Consider the following 9,087-nt stretch of genomic DNA (forward strand, 5'->3'; position numbering starts at 1 on the left):
CCCAGACAAAAGAACACTAGTTCCCGAGATGCCAGCTGCATTGAACATATATCTCTTTTATAGCTGCCTGCCATTGCAGTTGAAGAACATAGACTTGCACTTTGCAAATGTGGACTATGGACACATTTTGGATTTTTTTCCTCTTTATACTTGTTTACCAGGGCATCGAAAAGAATTGGTTTCTATTTGCATATATTTATAAAATATACAAGTAAAGGATGCAAATAAAGATTAGACTGGATTAATTTGTCTTTAAAATAGTGTGAAAGACAAGGAATTCATAGGGCAATGTGTTCTCTTAACTATGTAGTTGGTCCAGTAAAAGAGATCACTGTAAGAAATCCTTGCCTTTTACATAATGGACCATCACAGTAATAACTTCACTGTAACACTCTCTAAAGTAACAAAACAACTTATAATGCTCTTCAAATAAAAAGGGAATGGACTAATAGATCTAGTTTCAGCAAGTAAATGCCCATTGGATTGCCAAATACTGAAGTGCACTTCATTGCCTCAAAGTTGCAGCGAGTCAGAAATGTGTCGACATAATGTTTTCCCATCATCAAATGTTGGTTTGTCCAAGTCAGAGCTTTATGGTGGTTCCATATTGAAAAGAAAACAAATATCCAAGCCTCAAGATTCCTCGCAAAATGTGATTCATATTTCATGCCCAACTCTACTTGTAGGCCACAGGTTTTAGTTTTCAGCTCAGTAAGTCAAAACTTGCTGGAAGGACTGAACTCTTATACCAGGACCTACTTTCTAGGAATAGGCATGCTCAGTGAGACCCACACTGTGACGGGAAGACTGTGAGGTGAAAAGAGTACGTTTATGTGATTGACCGATTGAGTGCCGTGCGAAACGGTGGCGTGCTATGCGCACGAGTGCAGGAGCATGTGCACAAGCGTATGATTGCTTCTGTCAACAATTGACAGAGATGGTGTGACTGGATTGTATAAATGGGATCCCATTCCCAAACTTGGTGCCTGAGTAGGATTGAATGGTATGGTGAGTGTGCTCAAGTGGGGTGCTTGAGTGTGTGCTCAAGTCGGTGTGAAGGTGTAATCATGCATGTGAGGGTGTGGGACATTAAAGGTCTGTGAGACACGGGTTTGTAAGAAGGTGATGTTTGTTAGTTTTTTGTGTATGTGGAGTGAGAGCCTGGGAGGCCAAGGTCTCCGTTGCATTGTGTGTATGTGGAGTGAGAGTTGGGGGAGACCAAGGTCTCCATTGTGTTGTGCGTATGTGGAGTGAGGACCGGGGGGCAGGGGAGGCAAGATCTTCATTGTGTTGTGCATGTGTGGAGTGAGAACTGGGGGAGACCAAGATCTCCGTTGTGTTGTGCATTTGTGCTGGGGGGGCAGGTGCGGGCAAGAGCTCTGTGTACGTGTAAGTGGTGCCTGTGGGAAGGGAGAGCATGAGATCGCTCTATCGCCGCCTGTGTCTTGGTATCTTGTGCTAGTTGATTTGTTGGTATACCTTGTATTTGGTATCTTGTATTTGGAAGTGTATCTTGTTGTGTATAGAGTTGATTAATTGTTTATTCATATACCATTTCTTTGAACCATGACTGAAGTGTCTGTAGTTATTGGCCCATTTGCCAGTCTTGGGCTGGTTAGAGTTTAGCTACCCACCACCCTTTCAACTACAGCAGAGGGGCCTGGAGGATTAATGACCCACCCCTGTACCCACATGTGGGGTCTCAGGGCCCTCCTTCTACAGACTCGCATTCTTTTAATGTACCAGTATTTATCCTAAGACCACTTCTGTGGAGCTCTATTAACCCCTATTTTACAGATATTGCATGTGGCACAACAGACCAAGTCGCTTGCCTAAGGCCACAGAGAGAATCTATAATCAAAGCTATATTCAAAGTTTCAAACCAGTACTTTAACCTCTGGACAATCCTTTCACTTCCATCAATATGTTGTGTTCCTTCAGTCTGATTAATTTTACCAGCCTCCTCTTTTGCTCTCGACATTTTTGCTTACTAGTGCCAAAAATGCATACTTTGCATATTTTGGCTTCTTTTTCCATATTCTTGCATTCATGACATAGACGTACTGTATCCCCAGCTATCTGATTTTCTCTAGGTGATTACTCAGGATTTCATATTCAGCTGTTCTCAAAAGGAGAAAGTGAGGCCAATAAAAAAGTAACAAATAAAATTGTGCTCCCACTCATGTATAAGCCTGATGCTGGAATTCATGGGTGAAAATCTGTGGTCTTGTGTTATGTAGACTAGATGATTATAATGGTCTCTTCTGGCTTTAAAATCTATGAATCTATGAAGAGTTGAACGGCACTTAAAGCCACTTGAAGGATTAGAGTTGACACCCACAAGGGCTTTTCTGTCTTCGGCTTGCTATCCAAACATCAAGTGGTCCACGAAGATGTTTGCAGTCTAAAAATGCTGCAGTAAGGAGTACAAGTGGAGTGAGATCCTGCCTCAGTGTAAGCCAGAGAAGCCAAGGGAATTAGGCTGAATTCGACCAGCCAACAATTCTGGCCCAGCATGCTGTGTCTACTCCACGAGGTAGACAGCACGCACCTTGGAGAAAGACACACTCTGTGATAAATTGTTCCTGAGAATGAAAACGGTGTTTAACTTAATCTAGTTTCACGAAAAAGCAACAGCTGATGACAGCCAGCCAGTCAGGGCACATTGCAGATGTTGTTTTTCATGGCTGTAATCTAATGTCATCGTTTTTGCAGAAGTGAAATTAAAAATCTTCAGTGCTTTGTGGTGAAGACAGACAGATGCCTTCCTGCTTTAATTCCTGAGTGGCCATAACATGTTCGCTGACATTTCAACTTGATGTTTTAATTGGCTTATTTGAATAAAACTCAGACAGGTTATGTTGCTCAGTTTTATTTTGTGTCTCCCAGCCCAGCAGCCAACAAAAAGAAGACAGCAGGACAAGGAGGGGCAGTGACTTTTCACCTCTCCAATTCTCCCAGTGTTTTGTTTAGCTCTTAATGTATTTAAATTCATGCCTTGTTAAATTATAAACTGCATCCTGCCGGGATTAAAGTCAGCCAGGGTGCTCCAGAGAAGGGTCCCCCTACCTTCCTCCCATTTTTTCAGGAAAATGTTCTCTTTCAGGGTTGGGGAGGGTGTTTTAATGTAGTTATGCCATTCCTCCAGGTTGCAGCAAAAGACACCTGAACAACATGCTGTTGTACCTGCCGTGAGAGTCTCATACCATTTGTAAAACACAGAGGGCAGATCCTGTGCTGCGATGGGGGCACCTCACCTCAAGTGATATCCCAAACTGGAAAGCATCAGCCTCATTACATGTTGCTTGGCTGTACTTTATTGTGTCTGCAGTGGTTTTACTAGCAAAGGGGTCACCAGTTTATAGCATGGGCCTCATCTGTAGAAGAAATGAAACCATAACCTGAAGAGCAACGACTGTGACTTCGGTAGCCCTTGTTACTGAAAATCAACCAGACCCATGTGTGGTTATTTTGTCGTGCTGAGTAATGCAACCAAAACCAAAAAGCAAGGTTCAAAAAGTACCATCCTGATGAAGATAACGGGAAAAAACTGAACTGAAAACATCTTTCCGTTCTGGTGATGGGATCATTTGGATTAAAAAATGGACTGCATAAGGACAGGTTCTCACTTCCAGCTAGTTAACTCTTCTTGTTCCCTATATAGATTCCTCTTTGTATGCTGATAGGATTTGCATCTTTCTCTACAAAATAGCATGTATATATAGGATAGATGTATCAAAACGTATATCAACGTCTGTCTTTTTAGCTTTCTCTTATAGTAATGGCAACCTCGGCGATTCCAAGTTTTTCTCGTATTATCCATTTGCTTAATGCGCAATGATGTAGCTTTCCCCACACCTGGATCTCAGCCAACTACAACTGTGTGAGTGTGTATGTGTGTGTGCATGTGTGTTTTTCGGCTCAGTGATACTCACTGCTTGTGATGGTGCATGGAGAAGAGGCCTGGCAAGAGCAGACAGTATGCCATGCCCTTGAGATCTAAGCGGTTGGCAAGTGAAGTGGCAGGTATCTCAGGTACAATGGATCAAGCACCGTCTGAGTGGGAAATGATTTTGCTAGTCCCTGGTTAGTGCTTGGGGTGCAGGTCCACAACACAAAACGGCCACACATAATTAGCACAGCTTGGCATCCATCTCTGTCGAGGGAAAGGTCAGGGCTCACTTAGCATGGAATCTGAATTACCCTTCACCCAAGAGGAATAGGTTCTCTCTGGTTAGGTTAAGGTCACTGGTAGGGCTCCATACATTGCTACCTTCATAAAAAGAGATTGAAAATCCATCTATCAGACATGTATAAACACAATTTATTCTGCTTCTTTCCCTTCACATAAAAACTTCTGCTCAGGTGCATAAAGTTAGTCCAAGGTCAGCCATGCTTATCATCAAGGCACAGGGATGTTTGTTCAGTCTATCCAAAATATACCTCAAATCCCAGAAATAATCCAGGCATAATAAGTAAGCGCCAGGTTTTGCTGTATGGGTAATTTCAGTGAGTCAGGTTTTCCTCCGGTTGACGTACTAGTAATTCTACTAAAGTCAGTGGAAATACACCAGTCTGAAGCTGTGTAAATCAATTTGTCTCTGATTCTCTTCTCAAGTCCAGGGAGCACATCCTCAGCTGAACAGATCCTCATCTTCACTGTTACATTTCCAGTGAAGTCAATTAATCATTTTATGTTGATAAGCTGAATAACTGGGCGCTACAAATTGTTGACCTAGTTTGGATACAGGAAATATGAACTAATTAGCTGTGTTATTCTGTTAAGCAGAAGGCAGGGCAGTGTAGGACCTTATAAACTAACTTATACAGAGAGACATGAGCTTTCATAGGCTACAGCCTACTTCTTCAGAATGGACTTGCATAGAGATGGAGAACTAGATAGAAAGGCCAAGGTGGACCTTGGTCTTTCCATTAGTCTAGATGGACATATGCATTAATGCTATACCAGCTCCCTTCATCATGTCAGTCAGGGCTCATATTGAATTATTTATTTACCCAACTCATTAGATCCCTTTTGAAAGCTAGGTACTAGTGCTCTGGTGGTCTGGTTTAAGGTTTCTTTTCCACAAAGTATTGTGTGGTTGCTGATATGCAATGGCATCCTCATGTTAAACTAAGACATACAAGTGTCTTCTCTGAGGGACTGCTACCACCACCGCTGCTGTTAACAATTGGTTCATCTAGACCACTTAGTGTCTGAGCATGTCCAGACATTCACTCTTACAGGAGAAATTATCCTGGAATTGATTTTATCCTGGTTTTTCCCACGTTATTTTCCTCCTGGAGCAGCCATTTTTACTTGGTGATAAAGATGCTTATAGTTATAGTTTTTCCTGGGAGAGCAGCGACTCTCCCAGGAGAACCTTAATGTCTGTATGCTGGCTTATTTTGCTCCAAATCACCAGTCCAAGGTTTTATTGCCTTATACTTTTATTGTTTAAAAACCAGATAATAGAAATAACCTAAAATGAAACAGCAAAAGTAAATCAGATGAAGAAAACATGGAAAGAAAAGGCCTATTTTCCCATTTAAAAGGCAAATTCTTGAAGTGTCTAGTTCCCCTCCATGTACATGTTTGACTCTCATTGACTTCAGTGACCAGTTCAGAATTTGCACTGAGACTGAGCAAAAGAGAGAGCCCCTCATTCTGCTCCTGTGGAGGAGAGGAAATTGTGCTTTACTGTATTGTTTACCCTTGCCCTTTCTTTAATTTACCCTTTGTTTGATATATCAGCAGAAACCATTTATCTGCCTCAATGATCAAATAAGCTGGCTGGTAAAACAATGGACATGTGATTCACTGGGAGTGGAAGAATGGTAATATAAAGGTAGGCTGTGAGGATAAAGTTTAAAAATTCAGTAATGTGTGATTTGCTACCTCAAGCTCGCCACAGTGCCTAAGGGAAAATATTGTTTTTTCATACGAAGTAGAAAAGAGAAATATGGGTTATCCTTTAGTACCACTGCCGTGAAAGGGATTCCAGCACTGAAAGCTGATACCATATTACTTAAAAGAACCATATCCAATTCAAGCTGAGATATTTTTGTTTCTTCAACCAAGATAACAGGTAATGAACTCAGTGATCAGTATCTGGTTTTCTTGGAGCAGGGGGAGATAATTTGAAAAGGCGGGTTGCCTGGGTGAGAAATAAGCAATTTTAGATCCAGGCATTGAGGGCAAAGTCATGTCACCTGAAAGTTGAAATTTCTGTCTTCTGCAGCCACTGATTTGAAGTCAATGAAAATCATCCCATTAGAGTTCAATGGGTTTTTGGATTCATAGGAACATGAGTCACACTTCTGGCTTCTCAGAAAGCTTCCTTGTAGACAAATTACTCCAATAATTGCAGCTTTAAACACACAGTGATATGAGTTATCAAATTCACTGAAACCAGTAGAGACAGATAAGTTTGTCCAACCAAGGACCAATGTCCAGGCCCAAATCCATTATGGAGGTTATTACAAAGTTTAGAAATTTAGCCAGCATGTGGATTCTACAGATTCATGAGTAAGTTTGAAAAATAATCAATGTAGAGGCAATTTAGGTTGCATTTTCATGCATGTTCTGTTTTTCCCTTTTCTGGGCCTTTATTAAAAGAATCATTTGTAGGAAAAGATCTATTATCTTCCAAGGTATCATTTAAGAAAATGCTTCTTCTAAGGAAAAGATTCAGTGGGCGCATCTACACAAGATGCTTAATGACCATTGGACTAATCCACTGTATTAGCATGGTTTTTGCCAGCCACTAATATGCAGTAGAATTAGTCCAATGGCAATTAAGCGTCGCAAAAAATGCATTCATCACTAATGCTCAGTAGTGCTGATTATGGTACATTAAGTTAGTACCTGTTACTACAGGTACTAAACTTAATGTGCTATAATTACGATGCATTAATGAACGTGTAGACACACCCAGAATCACTAATGTCAGGTAAAAGACTTCCATTACAATGGGCTTTGGACATGGAGGGCAGTGGGGAGCAGTAAGTTTTGTTGCTAAAGAAAGTACTTTTGTTAAGAACCAGTTGAAACCATATATTTGGTAATTTTTCAATAATAATCCAATAAGGCATTTTGTTGGTGACAACAATACAAGAACTCTGTTAGGGTGGTCTCCATGTAGGCATCTCATAGACCTTTACAGAGTAGAAGATGGTTTATTCTCTTCTTTTTTTCTTCAGATAAGAAAAGCTGAGACAAAAAAAAGGCTAAATGACTTATACAGCTACCCATCAAGACAATGAAAGAATCAAGAGCTGCACCTAGTTTTCCTGACTCCCAAAGCAGCACTCACGTAATGGATCACATTGCCAATTTAATTGACTTTTGGTCAGCTAGTTGGAGTGGTCCTGCCTCTGAAGATTTTTATTAGTTACTGGAACGGTTTGTGTAAAGAATGGGGCCCCAGAATTCGAATTCTATCCAATATTCCTCATTTTTTTTATTTGAACTTGATCCCTGGAGGAAGATGAGAAGCCAAACAATTCTGGAAGCCAGGATCATCACAAATGAGTTGACGGATGTGATTGTGAAAAATGCAAAGCAAAATTCTTCCTGTTCTTCCAGATCTATGATCCCTCTTTTAAACATGTCACTTGGAGTTCTTTGAATGGGGTAAGGGCAGATCTGTGTTATGTGATCAACTGGAAAACAGAAGAATGGAGAACTTTACTTTGTTTGGCCTGGATTGCATCTACAAGTTAAAATAACTAAAAAACCCTTCCAGTCTTATACCTCTATGAAACTCCATGACGTTTGTACTTTAATCCTGAATTAACCAAATTAAGAACAGGAAAGCGTAACGCTGCTACATGCCTTCTGAGGACCAGCCTTCATTTTTCCAGAGCATCTCATTTAACCACAGGAATATTTTTTTCCCTATAAAGTTGTATTTAAATATTTATTTTAAAATAGTGAAGTGCCTTCATATAAAGACACGGAAAGTCGTTTTAGTTGGCAGGCCTAAGATCAAATAAAATATCTAAATGTGGTTTAGATATTGACATTTATTATTTTTATGAGAAAAAATGCACCCTAAAAGAGGAACTCAAAATATTTGATTATTTTTGAGGACTGGATCCTGGGTCAGGAACTGGTGGAGGTGTCTCTTGTTTTCCGAGAAAGAAAGGCTTGAAAGATGAGGTAGATAAGTCTTTGTAAGTATTTTGTGTATGCATCAGAATAGATATATCTACTGTCTTATATATTAGATCTATTAATTATATAATTGTTTTAGCATTCTAATTGCCATCCATTATGTTAGATATAGTGATCCAAAGCCTGCCAGGCTCATAACCTGACAACCCCATAGAAATCTGTTGCTCATTTTTTAGTGAAACTGGGATTCTGCTCAGTTCTACGATCTTTTCAGTAGTGAATCAATTCTGGAATGGCACGTGTCTGTGAACAAGAAAAATGACATGGAGCACCAATCCTGGCAACATAGGAAAATCACTGAAATAAGTTTAGCACTGCAAAGAGGACTTAGCGAGAACGACTAACTCTAATGGCACTCCCTCTTTCTGCTTCACCATCCATCTTTCTGCTACAGTCTTAAAGAAATAGTACGTACAGCTTCTTGTGAGCCAAGAATATGCTGCAAAGCCTTGCAGTCACCAGGAACAAACCTCCCTAATGTGATGTCACTTCATATGCTACTAGCTAATTGATTTCTCACGAGTTACAGTTGTACCTCAAAACCGAGTTTGTTTTTTCGCGTTTTGAAATTCCATAACACGTAATAACCCTACAATATTTGCAAAGGTACTGGAAAAAATTCTGTTCTCATTTGCATCTGTGCAGCCCATAAATAACAACTTGATTTCTTCATTGGCTTCAATCTTGATACCACTTACTACAAAGAAGGATCATAGGTGGGGATGGTCCTGCTTTGAGCAGGGGGTTGGACTAGAAGTGACCTCCTGAGGTCCCTTCACACCTGAATTTTTTATGATTCTATGATCATTTCCTAATGATGATTTTTTTGTCCTTCTTAAAGGCAAAGCTTCCCATGGATTTTTTGTTGATGCTTCCTGCACTTTGTAACACAGAGCATAACTTTGTCC

The 9,087-nt window shown here is 40.3% G+C and overlaps 1 long non-coding RNA gene across 1 annotated transcript; it reads left to right on the forward strand.

The window, feature by feature from the left end:
* The first annotated feature begins 3,216 nt into the window (after nucleotides 1-3,216).
* LOC109296677 lies at nucleotides 3,217-8,773 on the forward strand. The gene is made up of 3 exons (XR_002097022.1): nucleotides 3,217-3,883; nucleotides 5,756-5,849; nucleotides 7,204-8,773. It is a non-coding gene; the product is annotated as an uncharacterized LOC109296677 (long non-coding RNA).
* The last annotated feature ends 314 nt before the right edge of the window (nucleotides 8,774-9,087 follow it).

The sequence above is a fragment of the Gavialis gangeticus genome, unplaced genomic scaffold (genome assembly GCF_001723915.1).
Source record: "Gavialis gangeticus isolate Ggan-Ray unplaced genomic scaffold, GavGan_comp1, whole genome shotgun sequence".
Classification (NCBI taxonomy): domain Eukaryota; kingdom Metazoa; phylum Chordata; order Crocodylia; family Gavialidae; genus Gavialis; species Gavialis gangeticus.